Source organism: Canis aureus, chromosome 4 (genome assembly GCF_053574225.1).
Source record: "Canis aureus isolate CA01 chromosome 4, VMU_Caureus_v.1.0, whole genome shotgun sequence".
NCBI lineage: Eukaryota > Metazoa > Chordata > Mammalia > Carnivora > Canidae > Canis > Canis aureus.
Genome location: NC_135614.1, coordinates 24995224 through 25016787, shown reverse-complemented (window position 1 = coordinate 25016787; position 21564 = coordinate 24995224). Strand labels below are relative to the sequence as shown.

The 21564-nt window shown below is 37.0% G+C and overlaps 1 protein-coding gene across 9 annotated transcripts in view; it reads left to right on the top strand.

Annotated features, from left to right (window-relative positions):
• The window catches only part of MICU1 (mitochondrial calcium uptake 1), a 248921-nt gene that overhangs the window by 27366 nt on the left and 199991 nt on the right, over positions 1-21564 (top strand). The gene's annotated exons all lie outside the window — the stretch shown is intronic.

The following is a 21564-nucleotide window of genomic DNA, read 5'->3' as shown; positions in this document are numbered from 1 at the left end:
AATTTACCATTTATGTATCTTATTTGATGATGTGTCTGTTCAGATCATCTGCTCATTCCTTAATTGGGCTTTTTGTACACTTTATGAATATAGAAAATCCTAGGAAATGCAAACTCATTTATAGAGAGTGGTAGTATAGGCACCTAAAGTCTGAGAAAGGGGAACTCTTTTTTTTGACCAAAGGAAATGTGATCCCAAGAATATAGGGAGGATTCCTCTTGTTTTTTGTTTTTGTTTTTTGTTTTTTTTTTCCTTTTCTATCATCTAGCACAATGGTTTGCAACTAGGCCTAATTTTGTTGTCACACCATTTAGATTACTGTGTACTTATGTACTTCAGCTTGCCTAGCTCTGTATAAGGATAAAGACTGAGCATTTGATGTTTCCTTTGTGCTCTTAGAAACCTGGCCATGGATGATGGAACTGGAAACTCAATTTTTAGGATTGTATTAGTGTTGAGAACTGTCAGTGAGGCTAACAGTTCTTTGGAAAGACTTTTAAAAGGCTTCTGGGATGAATGTGAGAAGAAGAGAGAAAAGAAAAGGAGAAAAGAAAGGAATAGGGTTACATTTCTTGAGTTTGGTAGAATGCTCTGAAATGGTTTTTTTAGACTAATTACAAATAAATATTAAGATGGTATTATTTTAATATTTCATTTTTAGGAGCTTCCTAAAAATGTTTGAATCTGGTCAGAGACAAATCCTGGCCTTTCCTTATAACTACCATCAGGATTTTAGTATACTAACTTTCTCTTGTAGCAATTATATACATATCAGGAAAATACTAATGATTATTCTTGGCTTATGGATATATCTGATTAAATTAATTTGAGAGAAGGGGAGAGACTGCGTGCGCGTGCGTGCAAAAGCAAGGGGAGCAACTGAGGGAGAGGGAGAAACAGGCTCCCCACTGAGTAGGGAGTCCATTATGGTGCTCTGTCTCAGGACCCTGGCATCATGACCTGAGCTGAAAGTGGATGTTTAGCTGACTGAGCCACCTAGGCACGCCTTATGAAGGTATTTTAAAAGATGTCATTTAAGGGCACCTGGGTGGCTTGGGTAAATGTCTAGCTCTTGGTTTCTGCTCAGGTCATGATCTCAGGCACATGAAATTGAGCCCCTATTGAGGTCTGTGCTAGTGCAGAGTCTGCTTGGGATTCTCCCCCTGTCCCTTCCTGTGCTCATGCATGATTGCTGTCTCTCTCTAAAATAAATTTGTAGAGGGCACCCCGGGTGACTCAGTGGTTTAGTGCCACCTTTGGTCCAGGGTGTGATCCTGGAGACTTGGGATCGAGTCACATGTCAGGCTCCCTGCATGGAGCCTGCTTCTCCTGCTGCCTATGTCTCTGCTTCTCTCTCTCTCTGTGTCCCTCATGAATAAATAAATAAAATCTTAAATAAAATAAAATAAATGTGTAGAAAAAAGATGAAGTTTAAGTAATTCATTTACCTGTCTTACCTCAGTGTTAACATATGTGTTTTTATTTTGTTAGTTCCTCTATTCTCTGTACAAAATAAGGAAATGATGACTAATAGTATTAGTTACTCCTTTTTTTTTTTTTTTTGTATTAGCTACTCCTGATGCTGTAAGTTAGTTCTGGATAGTTTTTCATATCTCCGATAGTCTCTGCAACCAGATTTCCCCATCTGAACCACAGAACAAAATAAATTATTTCAGTGATTATTTTCTCAATCCTAATCCTATTGGTACAAAACTACTGCCATTCTAATGTATAGGAGAAAAGTTAATTCACTTGCCCAATGGATATGTTATTCTCTTGTGTAACACCTGTTGAGAAAGATTGTAAGAAGTCAGTAACTATGCAATGTTGTTAACTCCCTACCATTGCTACATAAGGGTAAAGTAGATCACAACTGGTAAAAAGAGTGCAAGAAAAAAGGATTGTAAACGTTTTTGTCTGTTTCATCCTGTTGGGAGAAATATAGTGAGCAGTCATAGGTGAAATTGAGTATTTCCTCAAGAAATACAAAACATGTATAATCATTGTGATTGAATCAGGTAAATGATGTTTGTAAATGGAAAATATCTTGCATTAGGAAGTAATATTATTTTAATTAGTAGACTTTTTTCCATGCCTTTTTTATTTATTTATTTTTATTTATTTATTTTTTCCATGCCTTTTTTAAAATTTAAATTCAATTCATTAAAATATAATGTATTATTAGTTTCAGAGGTAAAATTCAGTGATTCATCAGTCTTATACCCAGTGCTCATTAAATTATATGCCCTCCTTAATGTCCATACCCAGTTACCTCATCTCCTCACCCGCCCCAGCAACTCTCAGTTTGTTTCCTGTGATTAAGAGTCTCTTATAGTTTGTCTCCCCTCTGATTTCATCTTTTATTTTTTCCTCTCTTCACCTAGGATCCTCTGTTTTGTTTTTTAAATTCCACATATGAATGAGATCCTATGATGATAATTTTTCTTGGATTGACTGATTTCACTTAGCATAATACCCTCTAGTTCCATCCATGTCATTGCAAAAGGCAAGATTTCATTTTTTTGATGGCTGAGTAGTATTTCATTGTATATATACACCACATTTTCTTTATCCATCTGTCTGGACATCTGGGCTCTTTCCATAGTTTGGCTATTTTGCACATTGCTGCTATCAATACTAGGATGCAAGTGCCCCTTGAGATCACTTCATTTATATCTTCAGGGTAAATCCCTAGTAGTGCAATAGCTGGGTCGTAGGGTGGCTCTATTTTCAACTTTTTGAGGAACCTGCATACTGTTCCCAGAGTGGCTGTACCAGCTTGCATTACTACCAGCAGTGTAGGAAGGTCCCCCTTTCTCTACATTCTCACCTACATCTGTTGTTTCTTGATTTGTTAATTTTAGCCATTCTTACTGGTGTGAGGTGGTAGTTCATTGTATTTTGATTTGTATTTCCCTGATGCTGAGTGATGTTGAGAATTTTTTCATGTGTCTGTTGGCCATTTGTATGTCGTCTTTGAAGAAATATCTGTTGATGTCTTCTGCCCATTTCTTGATTGGAATATTTGTTCTTTGGATGTTGAGTTTTGTAAGTTCTTTATAGATCTTGGATATTAGCCCTGTATCTAAAAACACATTTGCAAATATCTTCTCCCATTCTGTCGCTTGTCTTTTGGTTTTGTCTGCAATTTCCTTTGCTGTGCAAGAACCTTTTATCTTGGGCAGCCCAGGTGGCTCAGTGGTTTAGCTCCTGCCTTTAGCTCGGAGCATGATCCTGGAGACCTGGGATCAGGTCCCACATCGGGCTCCCTGCATGGAGCATGCTTCTCCTTCTCCCTGTGTCTCTGCCTCTCTCTCTGTGTCTTTCATGAATGATAAAAATAATCTTTAAAAAAAAAAAAAAAAAACTTTTATCTTGATGAAATCCCAGTAGTTCAGTTTTGCCTTTGTTTCTCTTGCCTTTGGAGACATGTCTTGCAAGAAGATGCTGTGGCCCCAGTCATAGAGGTTGCTTCCTATGTTCTACTCTAGGATTTTGGAAGATTCTTGTCTCACGTTTAGGTCTTTCATCCATTTTTTAAAAAAAGATTTTTATTTATTTTGACAGAGCGTGCACAAGTGGGGGGGAGTGGCAGAGGGAAATGGAGAAGCAGACTCCCTGCTGAGCAGGGAACCTGGTGAGGCGGGGCTTGTTTCCAGGTCCCTGGGATCATGACCTGAGCTGAAGCCAGATGTTTAACCCACTAAGCCACTCAAGTGCCCCCAGTCTTTCATCCATTTTGAGTTTATCTTTGTGAATGGTGTAAGAAAATGGTCCAGTTTCATTCTTCTACATGTGACTCCCAATTTTCCCAGCACAATTTGTTGAAGAGGCTGTCTTTTTTCCATTGATATTCTTTCCTGCTTTGTCAAAGATCAGTTGGCCATATTGTTGAGAGTCCATTTCTGGGTTCTCTATTCTGTTCCATTGATCTGTGTTTTTGTGCCAGTACCCTACTGTCTTGGTGATTACAGGTTTGTGTAAGAGCTTGAATTCTGGAATTGTGATGCTACCAGCTGTGGTTTTCTTTTTTAACATTCCTCTGGCTATTCGGAGTCTTTTTTGGTTCCATACAGATTTTAGGATTATTTGTTCCAACTCTGAAAAAAGTTGATGGTATTTTGGTAGAGATTGCGTTGAATGTAAGGACTGCTCTAAGTAGCATAGATGTTTTAACAGCATTATTCTTCCAATCCATTCCATTTCTTTGTGTCTTCCTCAGTTTCTTTCATGAATTTTCTATAGTTTTCTGAGTATATATCCTTTGCCTCTTTGGTTAGGTTTATTCCTAGGTATCTTATAGTTTTGAGTGCAACTGTATGTGGGATTGACTCCTTAACTTCTCTCTCTTCTGTCTCATTGTTAATGTATAGATATGCAACTGATTTGTGTGCATGGATTTTATATCCTGCCACTTTGCTGAATTCCTGTTTGCGTGCTAGCAGTTTGGGGTTGGAGTCTTTTGGATTTTCCACATGAAGTATCATGTCATCTGTGAAGAGTGAGAGTTTGACTTTTTCCTTGCTGATTTGGATGCCTTTCATTTTTTTTTTTTAAGATTTTATTTATTTATTCATGAGAGACACACACAGAGAGAAGCACAGACACAGGCAGAGGGAGAAGCAGGCTCTATGCAGGGAGCCCGACGTGGGACTCGGTCCCGGGTCTCCAGGATCATACCCTGGGCTGAAAGCAGCGCTAAACCACTGAGCTACCTGGGCTGCCCTTTTCATTTCTTTTTGTTGTCTGATTGCTGAGGCTAGGACTTGTAGTACTGTGTTGAATAATAGTGGTGATAGTGGACATCCCTGTTGTGTTATTGACCTTAGGGGAAAAGCTCTCAGTTTTTCCCCATTGAGAATGATACTCACTGTGGGCTTTTTGTATATTGCTTTTATGATATTGAAGTATGTTCCCTCTATCCCTACACTGTGAAGAATTTTAAACAAGAAAGGATGCTGTGTGTTGTCAAATGCTTTTTCTGCATCTATTGAGAGGATCATATGGTTCTTGTCCTTTTATTACTGTAGTGTAACACATTGGTTGATTTGTATATGTTGACCCATCCTTGCAGCCTAGGAATGAATCCTACTTGGTTGTGGTGAATAATCTTTTTAATGTACTGCTGGATCCTATTGGCTATATATTGGTGATAATTTTAGCATCCATGTTTATCAGAGATAATGGTCTGTAATTTTCCTTTTTGATGAGATCTTTCTCTGGTTTTGGCATGAAGGTAATGCTGGCCTAATAGAAAGAGTTTGGAAGTTTTCCTTCCATTTCTGTTTTTTGAAACACTTCAGAGAATAGGTGTTAATTCTTGTTTAAATGTTTGGTAGAGGGCAGCCTCAGTGGCTCAGCGGTTTAGCACTGCCTTCAGCCCAGGGCCTGATCCTGGAGACCCGGGATCGAGTCCCACATCAGGCTCCCTGCATGGAGCCTGCTTCTCCCTCTGCCTGTGTCTGCCTCCCTCTCTCTCTCTCTCTTTGTATCTCTCATTAATAAATAAATTTTTTTAAAAAAGTAAATGTTTGGTAGAATTCTCCTGGGAAAACTTCTGGCCTGGACTCTTGTTTGTTGGGAGGTTTTTGATGACTACTTACTTCTATTTCCTTGCTGGTCATTGGTCTGTTTAGGTTTTCTCTTTCTTCCTGTTTCAGTTTTGGTAGTTTCTCATTTCTCAAGGAATGCATACATTTCTTCCAGGTTGTATAATTTGTTTGTATACACTTGCTCATAATTTGTTCTTATAATAGTTTGTATTTCTTCAGTGTTGGTTGTGATCTCTCTTTCATTCATGATTTTACTTATTTGATTCCTTTCTCTTTTTGATAAGTCTGGCCAGTCATTTACCAGTCTTAGTAATTCTTTCAAAGAACGAGTTCTTAGTTTTGTTGATCTGTTCTCTTGGTTTCTGTTTTATTGATTTCTTTGATCTAATCCAGCAGGAGAAGAGAAATAATAAAGGTTTTATTTGCTGCTCTTCAGCTCCTTTATGTGTAAGGTTAGTGTATTTGAGACCTTTCTTGTTTCTTGAGAAAGGCTTGTATTGCTATATACTTCCCTCTAAGGAGCACCTTTACTGTATCACAAATGTTTTGAACAGTTGTGTTTTTATTTTCATTTGTTTCCATGAATTTTTAAAATTCTTTTATCTCCTGGGTGACCCATTATTCTACAGTAGGATGTTCTTTAGCCTCCATATATTTGAGTTCTTTCCAGATTTCCTCTTGTGATTGAGTTCATTTCAAAGCATTGTGGCCTAAAAATATGTAGGGGATGATCCCAATCTTTTGGTCCTGGTTGAAACCTGATTTGTGACCCAGTCTGTGATCTATTCTGTTCCATGTGCACTCGTGAAGAATGTATATTATGTTGCTTTAGGATGGAATATTCTGAATATATCTGTGAAGTCCCAACTGGTCTAGAGTATCATTCAAAGCCTTGTTTCCTTGTTGATCTTCTGCTTAGATGATCTGTCCATTGCAGTGAGTGGGGTGTTAAAGTCCCCTACTGTTACTGTATTGTTATTGATGTATTATTTCTTTACATCTTTATTGATGTATTATTTCTTTCAGACCCCAATTTGTTATTAATTGGTTTATGTAATTGGCTGCTCCCATGTTAGGGGCCTAAATATTTACAATTGTTAGATTGCTTGTTGGATAGACCATTTAATTATGATATAGTGTCCTTCCTCATCTCTTATTACAGTCTTTGTTTTAAAATCTAATTTGTAAAAAAAGAAAATTAATTTGTCTGATAGAAGGATTGCCACCTCGGCTTTCTTTTGCTGTGTGTTCATTAGCATGATAAATGGTTTTCCACCCCCTCACTTTCAATCTGGAGGTGTCTTCGGATCTACAATGAGTCTCTTGCAGATAGCATATGGATGTGTCTTGCTTTTTTATCCAATCTGATATCTGTGTCTTTTGACTGGGGCATTTAACCCATTTACCTTAAGAGTAACTATTGAAAGATGTGAATTTAGTGCCATTGTATTTCCTGTGAAGTTAGTGTTTTTCTATATTGTCTCTGTTCCTTTCTGGTCTCTGTTACTTTTGGCCTCTCTCTTCATTTAAAGGAACCCTTTTAATATTTCTTGTAGGGCTGGTTTAGTGTTCAGAAATTCTTTTAGTTTTTTTTTGTCCTGGAAGCTTTTTATCTCTCCTTCTATTTTGGATGACATCCTAGCTGGATAAAGTATTCTTGGCTGTGTATTTTTCTCATTTAGCACCCTGAATCTCTCTCCTTTCTGGCCTACTGGGTCTCTGTTTTTTATTTTGACTTGATTAGATTTTAGTTCTTTTATTTCTCCAGGAAGACATTCTCTAGTGCTTTTTATGCTTTTTTTCAAGCCCACCTAGTATCTTTATAATTGTAATTCTGAACTCTTGGTTCCAACATCTTTATATCCATACTGATTAGGTCTCTCATAGTTCTGCCTCTTGTTCTCTTTTTTTTTTTTTCAGGTGAGTTTATCCGTCTTGACATTCAGTCCAGAAAAGAACAGATGAACAAGAGAAGGGAATACTAAAACGGCAATAACAACCCCAGAACAAATCAGAAGAAACCCAATACTGAAAAAAGATATAACATTTTTTTAAAAAAAGAAATACTATAACCAGACAGGTGAACAGAACTGAGCAATACACTGGATCTTGTGTGTATTTTGATTGGTCTGTTGATTAGAAAACTAGATCTCAGAATTGTAAAATGAGAAAAACTTACATATGTACAAAAATAAAATTAAATACAATAAAAAGGCTGTAACTGTAAAATGGAAAATTAAAGGACAAAAAAAAAAGGAAGGGGTGTAAACAGAGAGGTGAACAGAACAGAGAATATGCTGTATCCTGAGCATATTTTGGTTTGTTAGAAGAAACTACATCTCAAAAAGTGTAAAGAAAGACGAGATCCCTGGGTGGCGCAGCAGTTTGGCGCCTGCCTTTAGCAAATAAAAAAAAAAATTAAAAAAAAGTGTAAAGAAAGAAAAACATATATATATGTGTGTGTGTGTGTGTGTGTGTATAAAAATAAAATTAATAGATTGAAAGGATAGTATGTAATTGTAAGGATGAAAATTAAAAGAGACTTTAACAAAACAAAGAATATGATTAGATGAAGAGAACAGAGCGATACATCAGTTTTTTTTTTTTAAAGATTTATTTTTATTTATTTATGATAAACAGAGAGAGAGAGGCAGAGGCACAGGCAGAGGGAGAAGCAGTCTCCACGCCAGGAGCCCTACGCGGGACTCGATCCCGGGACTCCAGGATCGCACCCTGGGCCAAAGGCAGGTGCGAAACTGCTGAGCCACCCAGGGATCCCCCAGACCGATACATTAGATTCTGGGTGTAGTTTGGTCTGCTTGTTTAGGAAACTAGATTGAAAATTTTAAACATATTTTTTGTTATACATTATATATATTATACATAAAATTAAAAACAATGAAAGGATAGAATGTAATTATAAAAATGAAAACAAAATTTTAAAAGAATTGGTATAATTAGAAATTGGTTGAAAAGAAAAGAGAAAAAAAAATGAAAATTGAAAGATTAAAGAATGGTTGGGGGAGAAAAACCCATCCATTCTCTATACTATTTTCCCCTAGCGCTTGAGTTTTGGTGTTCTCTGTGATCAGTAAACTTGATCTTAACCAGATGTTTTGCTGATCTTCTGTAAGAGGAGCCTTTTGCCTTAATTCTCAAATGTCTTTGCCATGGGCAGATTGCACTGCCCTTGCCAGGGGGCTAAGGAAGGGGCTTGGGATTGCTTTGTTCCCTCCCTGAAGGTTTTCTATGCTGCTTTAGAGGATGAGTATGAGAATGAGGACCTCCCCATCTCTTGTCCTGGAGCCCCACTCATCAATGTGCCTTCAGGGTAAAGCAGCCAATCACTCCTGTCTCCTTAGTCTCTGTACTCTGTGCTCACCCAGACTTTTTTTTTTTTTTTTTTTTTTTTAAGATTTATTCATGAGAGACACACAGAGAGAAGTAGAGACACAGGCAGAGGGAGAAGCAGGCTCCATGCAGGGAGCCCGATGTGGGACTCAATCCCAGGACCTGGGATCACACCCTGAGCTGAAGGCAGAGGCTCAACTGCTGAGCCACCCAGGCATCCCTCACCCAGACTTTTATCTCAGGCATGTCACCCAGTTTCTCATCTCCTAATCCTGCAGACTTCTGCGGTACACACCTACACTGCTCCTTTCAGGGGAGGAAGGGGATTTCTCTGTGGTTCTGCCACTCATTGGGCCCCTTCTTGGAGAGCAGTCGATGGGCCGTGCAGCATTTTGCAGTATATGGTAACCCTAAGCTAAGAACACACTCCTGAGCTCACTGATTGCAGCCCGTTTCCCTGCTCCAATGCCTGGGAACTCTGCTACACCTAGGCACTTCCAGTCTTCCTGTGATCCCGGGGATCCTGAGAGCACATTGTTCTGCCTAGGATTCCACTCTGCTTCACCACCTGAACACCTTTCAGGTGAAGAGGTACCTCACTGGAGCAGACTTCTGAAAGTTCTGATTTTGTTTTCTATTGCTCTATCACTTTCTGGTGCTGGCCTATGAAGGTTCCCTCCCCCCCTGCAGTTTATCTTTGCATGTATCACTTCAGGTTAACTTCTCTGCGTCTTCTAACTTGCAGAAAGCGGTCACTTTTCTATTTGTAGAATTGCAGCTATTCTTTTCTTAGATATCAAATTGAGTTCACAGGTGTTCAGAAGGATTTGATAGTTATCTGGCTGAATTCCTGGGACCAGACAAAACTAAGGTCTCCTACTCCACCATCTTGCACTGTCAACCGTTAGTAGATTTTTCAAGCAGTTTTAAGTTGAAAGAAAACATTGAGCAAAAATAGGGTTGCCATTTATTCTCTTTTACTTTATCCACCAATTCATCTATTTTTAGTATCTTGTATTAGTATGATACATTTATTCCAAATGTATAAAAAAAAAATGGGGCGCCTGGGTGGCTCAGCGGTTTAGCACCTGCCTTCGGCCTGGGACATGATCCTGGAGTCTCCAGATTGCGTACCACATTGGGCTCCCTGCATGGAGCCTGCTTCTTCCTCTGCCTGTGTCTCTGCCTCTCTCTCTCTCTCTCTCTCTCTCTCTCTGTGTGTGTGTCTCTCATGAATAAATAAGTAAAATCTTTAAAAAAACAACAGAAAAAAAAAAAAAACCAAACGTACAAACCAGTCATCCAATATTGATACATTATTATTAACTAAAGTCTTTGGTTAACATTAAGATTCATTCTGTGTTGATATTGATAGTCTGTATGGGCTTTTTTTTTAATTTAAGATTTTTATTTTTAAAGATTTTATTTTAGAGAGAGAGGGAACAGGCAGAGGGAGTGGCATGTAGAGGGAGAGGGAGAAGCACGTTCCCTGCTGAGCAAGGTGCCTGATGTAGGACTTGATCTCAGGACTCTGGGATCTGACCTGAGGCAAAGGCAGATGCTTAATTGAGCCACCCAGATGTGGGATTCCATCCAAGGACTCTGAGATCATGACCTGAGCTAAAACCAAGAGTTGAGTGCTTAAATCCTGGAAATAATTTTTTTAAATGTATTGCAGTTCTAATATATATGAGATTGATAAAATTATAAATTTATTTCCTTTGATTTTTCTATTTCTGTATCATTAAAAAAGGAAGAATAAGTCTGTGAATGAAAAAGACCTGACCAGTGGTAGTGTTAGACATCATCTTTTCCAGACATCTGGACAGCTCTTTCTGAGCTTGACTAGGCTTGAGTGATCCTCCATGGATATAGTTAAAGATAGCAAAGTGATTAATGTCCCCTATATCAGGAACATGAACTTTGCTTCTGTGATCATAGTGGTCCGAAGTGTGGAAATAATGATTATTTATTTATTTATTTATTTATTTTTCTAAAGATTTTATTTATTTATTCAAGAGAGACACAGAGAGAGAGAGAGAGGGAGAGACACAGGCAGAGGGAGAAGCAGGCTCCCTGCAAGGAGCCCAATGTGGGACTCGATCCCAGATCCCGGGATCACACCCTGAGCCAGAGGCAGGCATCCCAGAAGTGATTGTTTAGATTGGTATGAATCAAGTAACAGTAGTCATTGTCCAGATTCTGCCTGTATTTCTGCTAATCATCTTAATATTATTCCTCTAAGTACTGCTTTTATCCTAAGTGTATATGGTCCTATAAAATTGGAATGGCAGTCATGATCCATGTCCCTAGATACTTATTTCTCTATTCTTGGATTGGACACATGGAGAGATAAAGAATTTCAGGTCTAAGAAGAGTGCTCATATTTTCAACAAAGTGAGAGGGGCGTTCCTTAACATAAAGCCAAATATGATAGGCGCACTGCTAACATTATACTGAATTGTGAAAAGCTGGAAACTTTTTTCCTAAGAAGAGGAATAAGGCAAGGATTCCCACTCTTGCCATTTTTTCCAACATACTATATTGAAAGTCCTAGCTCAAGCATTTAGGCAAGAAAAAGAAATGGAAGGCATCCAAATTGGGAAGTTAGAAGTGAAACTACACTATTTGCAAATGACATGATATTATATATAGAAAACCCTAAACACTCCACCAAAAACTATTAGAACTATTATGTGAATTCAGTAACATTATAGGATACAAAGTCAGTATAGAGAAGTCTGTTGTGTTTCTATACACTGATAATGAACCATCAGAAAAATAAAGAAAATAATCCCATTCACAATTGCATCAAAAAGAATAAAATATCTAGGAATAAATTTAACCAAAAGATGAAAAACTTGTACACTGAAAACTTAAGTCCTTGATAAAAGAAATAGAAGAATATAGAAATAAATGGAAAGATACTCCATGCTAATGGATTGTAAGAATTAATATTAAGATGTCCATACTACCCAAAACAATGGGCTGATTTAGTATATAAACCCTATCAAAATTCCAATGGCATTTTTCAAGAACTGGAACAAACCTAAAATTTGTGTAGAGTCAAAAGAGACCCCAAATAGCCAAAACGATCTTGAGAAAGAACAACAAAGCTGGAAGCATCACACTCCCTGATTTCAAACTATGTTACAAAACTATAGTAATCCAGGGATCCCTGGGTGGCGCAGCGGTTTGGCGCCTGCCTTTGGCCCAGGGCGCGATCCGGGAGACCCTGGATCGAATCCCACGTCGGGCTCCCTGTGCATGGAGCCTGCTTCTCCCTCTGCCTGTGTCTCTGCCTCTCTCTCTCTCTCTGTGTGACTATCATAAATAAATAAAAATTAAAAAAAAAAAAAAAACAGAAAAAAAAAACTATAGTAATCCAAACAGCTTGGTATTGGCATAAAAACAGACACATTGACCCAAAGATTAAGGAACAGAATAGAGAGTCTAGGAATAAACCCACACATATTTGATCAGTTATTTTATGACAAAGGAGCCAAGAATATACAGCGGGGAATGAATAATCTCTTCAATAAATGGTTTTGGAAAAATTAGCCACATATAAAAGACTGAAACTGGACTACTATCTTACACTATACACAAAAATTAACTCAAAATGCATAAAGACTTGAATGTAAGGCCTGAAATCAAAACTCCTAGAAGAAAAAGTAGGTGATGTCAGTCTTGGTGATTTTTTTGGGTCTGGCTTTAAAAACAACAAAAGCAAAAGTCAACAAGTAGAACAACAAACTGAAAGCTTCTGCACAGCAAAGTAAACCATAAGGAAAATGAAAAGGCAGGCTACCAAATGGGAGAAAATATTTGCACATTGTATGTCTAATAAGAGATTATAATATAAAATATATGAAGAAACTAAGATAGCAAGAAACAATTCTAAAACTCAGTAGCAAGAAACAATCCTATTAAAAAATGGGCAGAGGATCTGAATAGACATTTTACCAAGAAGACAGATGGCCAACAAGTACATGAAAAAGATGTTCAACACCATTAGTCATCAGGGAAATGTAAATCAAAACCACGGTGAGATACCACCTCATACCTGGTAGAATGGCTATTATCAGAAGGACAAGAGGGATGCCTGGATGGTGCAGTTGGTTGATTCCTAGTCTTGGTTTTAGTACAGGTTGTGAGGTCGAGCATCACATTGGGCTCTGTGCTCAGTGCAGAGTCTGCTTGAGACTCTTTTGCCTTCTTACTGTCCCTTTCCACTACTCTTTCTCTCTTTATAAAATAAATAAAATCTTTAAAAAGAACAAGAAATAACAAGTGTTGGTGAGGATGCAGAGAAAAGGGAACAACTTATATACTGTTGGTAGAAATGTAAACTGGTGGAGTTACTATGGAAGACAGTATGAAGATTCTTTAAAAAATTAAAAGTAGAACTCCCATATGATCCAGCAATTGTACTTCTGGGTATTTATCTGAAGAAAACAAAAACACTAATTTGGAAAGATAGATTTACCCTTTCTTGCAACATTATTTACAATAGCCTGGTTTGGAAATAATATGTGTCCATCAATGGATGAATGGATAAAGAATAGTGAATCATATGATAGTTCTAGTTTTATTTTTTAAAAAAGTTCCATGCTGTTTTCCACAGTGGCTACACCAGTTTATAAACATTCCATCAAAAGTAAATTCTTAATTTCAGTTTAAATTTCTTTTTTTCTCCCAACTGTTAATAATTGTTTTATTTCTATTTTTAGCTGGTAGGACCTTTTTGCTATTTTCATTTCTAGTTTTATTTTATTGTTTTTAGAAAGTTTTTTGGGGCAATATTTCTACTTTTATGTCTTCCTGTGACCTAATATTCATCTATTTTAAATGAATGATCCTTGGGGTACTTGAGAAAAAGGTGTATTCTCTGTTACTAGTGTATTGTTTGATATATCTGTAAGATATACCTTAGTAATTATGTTGCTTAGGTTGTTCTTCTCTAGAATTTGTAAGTTTTGAAGAAAGCATTTTCAAATCACATATACTTTTTTTTTTTTTTTAAGATTATTTACTCATGAGAGACACGGAGAGAGGTAGACACATAGGCAGAGAGAGAAGAAGGTCCCTACAGGGAGCCCAATGCAGGACTTGATACCTGGTGCCGGGATCATGCCCTGAGCCAAAGGCAGATGCTCAACCACTGAGCCACCCATGTGTCCCCAAATCACATATATTTTTAGTTTTAAGTCCTTCTCTGATCTAGCCAAATCCTATTTTTTTAAAAAATTATTTACTGAAAGAGAGAGAACAGGGGGAGAGGCAGAAAGAGAAAATCTCAAGCAGACTCCTCACTGAGCATGGATTCCGATGTGAGGCTCAATCCCAGAACCCCGGGATCGTGATCTGAACTGAAATCAAGAGTCGGATGCTCAACCAGCTGAGCCATCCAGGCACCCCTAGTCAGATACTCTTTTAAAAAAGGAGTTTTAGGATTTATTTGTGGGATGCAAGGATGGTTCAATACTCACAAAACAATCAACATGTATGTCACATCAATAAGAGAAAGGATAAAAACCATATGTTCATTTCAATAGATGCAGAAAAACATTTGACGAAGTTCAACATCATTCATGATACAAATCCTCTGCAGATGGCTAACAGGTACATGAGAAAGATGGTCAATATTACTCATCATCAGGGAAATCAAATCAAAACTACAACGAGCTATCACTTTATACCTGTCAGAATGACTAAAATAAAAAACAGAAGAAACAAGTGTTGGTGAGGATGTGGAGAAAAAGGAGCTCTTACACTGTTGGTGGGAATGCCAACTGGTACAGAGACAGTGGAAAATGTTACGGAGGTTCCTCAAAATGGTAAAAATATAACTACTTATACATTCTAGTAATCATGCTACTTGGTATTACCCCAAATATACAAAAGCACTAATTCAAAGGGATACATGCATCCCTATACTTGTAGGAGCATTATTTACAATAACCAAGATATAGAAGCAGCCCAAGTATCCATCAATTGATGAGTGGATAAAGATGATGTGGTATATGTATAACCATATGTATATATATAATGGAATATTGCTCAGCCATAAAAAGAATGAAGTCTTGCCATGTCATTGGCAATGACAGGGATGGAGCTAGTTAAGTTAGAGAAAGACACATACCATATGATTTCACTCATATATGGAATTTTAGAAACAAGTGAGCAACGGAAAAAGAGAAACCAGAAAACAGACTCTTAATTACAGAGAAAAAACTGATGGTTACAAGAGGGGAGGTAGGTAAAGTTATGGGGGAAATAGAGGATAGGAATGAAAGAGTACACTTACTATGATAAAAATAAAATGACTAAAAAATATTTTTTAGACTTAGTGTGGATGTAGATCACCCATTATCTTTTCAGATCAATTTTAGGGCCTTTTCCTAGTTTCTCTTCTTCGTTATTCCTGACATGTTTTCTCAGTCAACTTTTTCCGCCACAAATCCTTGAGGCAGAAAAGGAATGGGGGAGGCACATGAGATCACACACCAAGATTTAGTTCTTTTTTTCTTTAGTATTATTTTTTAGACTGTCTTCAACTTATGCAGAGGACATGGTTTTCATCAGCTGTTTTTTCCTTAGTGTTCTGTATTGTTTGTGGAGAAAATATTATGAGACTGGGATGTAAGCACCTGCCATTGTCTTCAGCTGCCCCTGTTTCTTGTCTTTAAATCATTTATACATCATAGCAGAACTTAATCTATCACTTAATACTTTGGTTTGATGATAAAGATTAAGGTTTATATTCTGTGGGAGTTTAGGTTTACAAAGTCTCAAATGAATAATCAAATATTAGTTAACAGGGTTTTATTGGATTAACCCTATAATAAGAATTGTTTAAACAAACATTTTAAATGAAGTCTTATGTTGCATGCTAAGATATTGTGACTGCTGATATTACTATAAAGTATAGCCAAGTAACAGTAAAAGTGTGAGGCTTAGAGCTTGAAATTGAAATGTGTTTTAGTTTTGGACAAATTAACATAAACCTAAGAGTTTGGGGGAGATGGAGAGTAAAAAATGGTTTTTCACAGTGTTTCTACTAGACTGTTCCTAATCTTCACTTTTACACACCCTACATTTACTTTATACAAGTTTTTTTTTTTTTTTAAGATTTTATTTATTCATTCACAACAGTCACACAGAGAGAGGCAGAGACAGGCAGAGGGGGAGGCAGGCAGAGGGGGAAGCAGGCTCCCTGCAGGGAGCCGATGTGGACCCAATCCTGGGGACTCTGGGATCACACCCTGAGCCTAAGGCAGACGCTCAGCCACTGAGCCACCCAGGCGTCCCTGCTTTATACAAGTTAATACTTTATTGACATTAATTTCTTTTGTAGCAATACCTAAACTTTCCTTATTGATAGCTGAAGTTTTTTCACCCTATATTTGTCTAATGGCTCTTAGGTACGCTAAAAGTAAATATTAACCATTTAAACTCTACAGCTACCTAATTTCCAAGACTTGAATTAAAAATGAAGTTGGAGGGGATCCCTGGGTGCACAGTTGTTTAGTGCCTGCCTTCAGCCCAGGGCATGATCCTGGGGTCCTGGGATCAAATCCCACATTGGGCTTCCTGCCTGGATCCTGCTTCTCCCTCTGCCTGTGTCTCTGCCTTTCTCTCTCTCTCATGAATGAATAAATAAAATCTTAAAAAAAAAAAAAAAGAAAAAATGAAGTTGGAAATTTTGTTTTATTGAAATTTTAAATATTGAAAGCTTAATCATATCAATGCATTAACACATCCTAGTGTTTTAGAAAATTTATATTGGTCATCGTTTCTGTAGTTTTTTATTTTTTTAAGTAGACTTTTATTTATTTATTTATTTTTTTCTTTTCCTTTTCCACACTTTGTTTTTCTGGGCAGTTATTTGGGTAGGGACATTGTCACTCTTCACTTCTTTCTTCCTTCACCAGACATCATTTTCATCATTTTCAGATACATAAGTGTGCATTCTCATACAAAAAGTGACCATTCAAGTGCTTGATGGATGAAAGAGTATATCCTAGAGTATCAGAAGGTTGATAATATAGGATAGTAACCTGCTTTTCTATAGCATCATCATTTAGCAGGAGTATGTATAAAAAATTATTTGTCAATCCTGACATTTCTGTGAGATGATTCTTGTTCCTACAGTTAACATTTTTTACTGTTAGAGACTTGTATAACTTAAATTAACTTTACCTTCTCACCTAGATCATTTAAAATACCTTTCTTTGCTGTTGGAAAATACTTCTCAGAACAGAGTTAGCTGAGGTGTGAGCTTTCCTCATTGATTCTGTCGATAATGTCACTTTGAGGTATGAAAATGCATCTTTTCTAGACATGAACGTTAATCTCTACTGTATTTTGGCAGTCATCCTGGTGTCTTCAGTGCAGAACTTTAAATCTGATTCATTTCATCTAAAACAAATGTACAGAGATGTTTTTAAAATTATCCAGTATAATTAAAGTCCAGTGTATTGTTGGATTTTTAACAGTGCCACCACAGTTGTGCAGTAAAGATTGTATCCCATTCCTTAGATAATATGACAAAGGCTTCTAAGGTAATGTATTCAGCCAAACTCTTTTATAAAGAATGCTTCGTTTTTTCATACCTTAAGTAAATCTTCTTCCTTGGAACTTTGCTTGAGCCCTTTCCACTTAATGTAATTTTTCCTTTCTTTGAATCTCTATTAATATGGTCTCATAACCTTTACATTTTTTCCATCCCTTGCATAATGGATATTCGAATAGTTGTTTTATGTCCGCTAAGGTGTTTGTGGGCTGACTGTGTCTTGCTCATCTTTGTACCTCTTGCATTGCCCTCACAATACCTTGCCCAGTAAATGCATAGCTTATGAATAAAATAATGGCAGTTGGACATTTTGGATTATGTGAAATTTGCCTCAGCTACTGAGGGTAATATAGGGTGTTGTCTCATTAATAATCACTCAGGCTGGCTTTCTTCTTCCAAAAAGTACAAAATACTTTTATATCTTGTTTTTCTGAAATGAACTCTTAAAGCCAGAAAAGATTTAGAAATAAATATCACCTTTGCCCTGCATCTCCCAGAGTTCAGTCTCAGGAAAAAACTTTCACTGGTCCCACAGCAGGCTAGATCTGGAAAAAGAACCTAATTTCTCTGTATCTACTTGTGTAATTGAGCAGTAATACTTGTTACTACTGTTAGTAATAACTTTAAATTCATTAATTGGCACTCAGGATACTAAGAAGCCTGAAACATACTTCCTGCCTTTAGATTTGCAGTCTCCTGGGCAAGTTGACAGGTATACAATAAAATTTTCTTAAGTCAGGTACCATACAGTGGTAACCAGTGTTAATTCCACAGGAATTTAAAGGAAGAAATCAAGAGTGATAATGCTAATGATTTTACATAGCTTTTACAGATGAGGTAAATCTTAAGAAGGGCTGGGCTGAAGAATACAAATAGTTTTCATGTTAAGACATGTAGAAACAATGATAAAACCAAGCCAGAAACTTGACTCTCTTCATGTCTAGTGCAATACCCTATTATATAGTCATCATATTTATAATTATTAGTGAGCTTATATTTCTCTATAAATCAATAAACATTTAAATGTTTAATGGCCAAGGTATTATAAGCTTTGTGTATTGTATTAGGCACAGGAGTCAAGTTTCAGTTTCCGTGCAGATACAGAAGCCTAGTTTTGTGAGTTCTATAGTATGTAAACTATGAATAGGAAATCCATTATGAAAATATATGAACTAGGCAGCCCAGGTGGCTCAGCGGTTTAGCGCTGCCTTTGGCCCAGGGTGTGATCCTGGAGACCTGAGATCGAGTCCCGTGTCAGGCTCCCTGCATGGAGCCTGCATCTCCCTCTGCTTGTGTCTCTGCCTCTCTCTCTCTGTTTGTCATGAATAAATAAATAAATAAAATCTTAAAAAAAAAGAAAAACTACAATAATTCTTGTAGTGTGCACAAGGAACAACTGGCTAATCTGAAACTGCTTAAGTCTGGTCTCAGAAGTCCATAAATCTTAAATCTAGCAGTAGCAAATGCTTATTTTTTCCGTTATTTATTTTCCTGTGTTTATGGCAACCATTGTTTTTCATAGTTTGTACATGTTTTGGGGATAACATACCTTTTGCAAAGAAGAAGCACTGCAAATATGCCTATTTACACACTACTGCCTAGTGTGTATTTAATAAGTTGTTCTAGGTCATAGCTTTAGTAAAATCAAGAAAAAGTACATCCATCTGTGTTAGTCACTATACTGCAGTAGAATTGGGCGTACTGTAATTTTTAGTGTAGCTCCTGGTTTTGTTTTTTTACCAATTTAATTCATTCAGAATTTCATTTGTCATTTTTTTCTGTTTTCAAAAGGATAAATATGACAGCAGAATGATGTGTATTCTCATTTTCCAGTAGCGTGTAAAGATGAAACACTTGTTGAGTATTTTTGAGACCTTTGTTGCTGTTTAGATTAAATTATTCTTTGGGTGTCTGGGTGGCTCAGTTGTCTAAGCGTCCAACTCTTTTTTTTTTTTTTTTTTATGATAGTCACGCACAGAGAGAGAGAGGCAGAGACAGGCAGAGGGAGAAGCAGGCTCCATGCACCGGGACCCCGACGTGGGATTCCATCCCGGGTCTCCAGGATCACGCCCTGGGCCAAAGGCAGGCGCTAAACCGCTGCGTCACCCAGGGATCCCTAAGCGTCCAACTCTTGATCTCAGCTCAGGTCTTGATGTCAGGATTGTGACTTCAAGCTCCACATTGGGCGTGGAGCCTACTTTAAAAAAAGATTATTCTTTTCAGTAATATAATGAATTGCATAATCCACTCAAGTATTTTGAAAGTATAACCAGCCATTAGAAAACATGTTAGATAGAAAAAAATCTTCCCAGTCAGCTCTGATAGAGTTCTGTCAGATTGATTTGGGAAAGTATTGAAATGGTTTATATTGAGAAAGTTTTAGCTTTTTTTTGAGTGAGTGTTAATAAAAAAATCCTTGGATGGATTAGTGTTAATATTGCATCTGATCCTAAAAATATTTTGTATCTAAAATAAATCTAAATGAAAAAAGTCCCTTTTTTCACAAGGAAGGAAAGATGAAACCTCAGGACTGGGAATATGACTGGAACAAATGAATATAAATATAAATGTAGCTTAATATTCTAATAAACCTCAGAACAACAAAGATGAACTCTTGAAAACTAAACAAAGATGATCACACTCATTTATTAAAGGGAATATACAGTTAAAGTAGATGTTGTTTTTTAATCCACCATGTAAATGGAAAAGATTGGTAACAGCAAATATGGGGAAAGGAATACCCTCATATACTGTTTGTGGTATATAAATTGAAATGTCAGTTTTGAAGGGTAGTTTGACAGTGTCTATTCAAAGTTCAAAATAATCACATTGCCTTTTTTTTTCCTTAAGAGAGAGAGAGAGCACAAGTGAAGTGGGGGAGAGGGAATTGGAAAGAGAGAATCTTAAGTAGGCTCCGCACCCAGCACAGAGCCAACTCAAGGCTTGATCTCACCACACTGAAATCATGACTTGAGCCAAAATCAAGAGCCAGAAGCTTAACCGACTGAGCCACTCAGGCACCTCACACATTACTTTTGATCTAGCAGTTTCATTTGTAAGATATATATCTCACAGATATACTTGAATAAAAATGAATAAAAATAAATGCACAGGAAAAGTCTCTGAAGCTATGTTTGTAATGCTGAAGTCTAGAAACATCCCTAGTGAATTAAGAATTAATTGCTAAGCAGTAAATTGTGTATTCACTGCCAAATAGTTAGATTGTGGAATAATCATAGACTGAAATACTCTGTTATAGTTAAAATCATTCCAACAAGAGATACTCTTTTCAAGTTGTGTTATTAAGTTTTAAAAATTTGCAAACGTGTATGATATGATTCCATTATATAAAACAGGATAATGCAAAGCATTCCAAATGCTGAGTATTTGAATATACATATGTGTATGGAATATTATTTATAGGTAAACAAAAAGAATAATTTCAGGAAAGATACATAAACTTTCTGACTTCTAGAGAGAGTGGTGGGATTTCAAAAATATTAAAAAGAAGATTTTTTTTTTTTTTAAGATTTTATTTATTTAGTCTTGAGAGACACAGAGAGAGAGGCAGAGACATAAAGGGAGAGGCAGGCTCCTCACAGGGAGCCCGATGTGGGACTTGATCCCTGAACCGGGATCATGCCCTGAGCCGAAGGCAGATGCTCAACCGCTGAGCCACCCAGGTATCCCAATAGTTTCTTTTTATACTTCTGTACAGTGACTGTTTTAAAAGATTTATTTACTTGAGAAAGTGAAGAGAGCATGAGCAGGGGAAGGGGCAGAGGAAGAAGAGTCCAAGCTAACTCTCTGCTGAATGGGGAGCCCAAGTCTGGACTCCATCCCAGGATCTTGAGATTTTGACCTGAGCCAAAATCAAAAGTCACTTAAAGGACTGAGCCACCCAGGTGCCCCTAAAATAACATTTTTAATAATAAAAATATATTCCTATCTTACTTGTAAACAAAAATGAAAGTAGTCTTGATTGTTCTATTAAAAAATCTGTAATCACGTCCAGCAAATCAATATTCCCTTAATTCTCCCATCTTAAGACTCTTCTTTTATTGCCTTCCCTTAACTTCATTA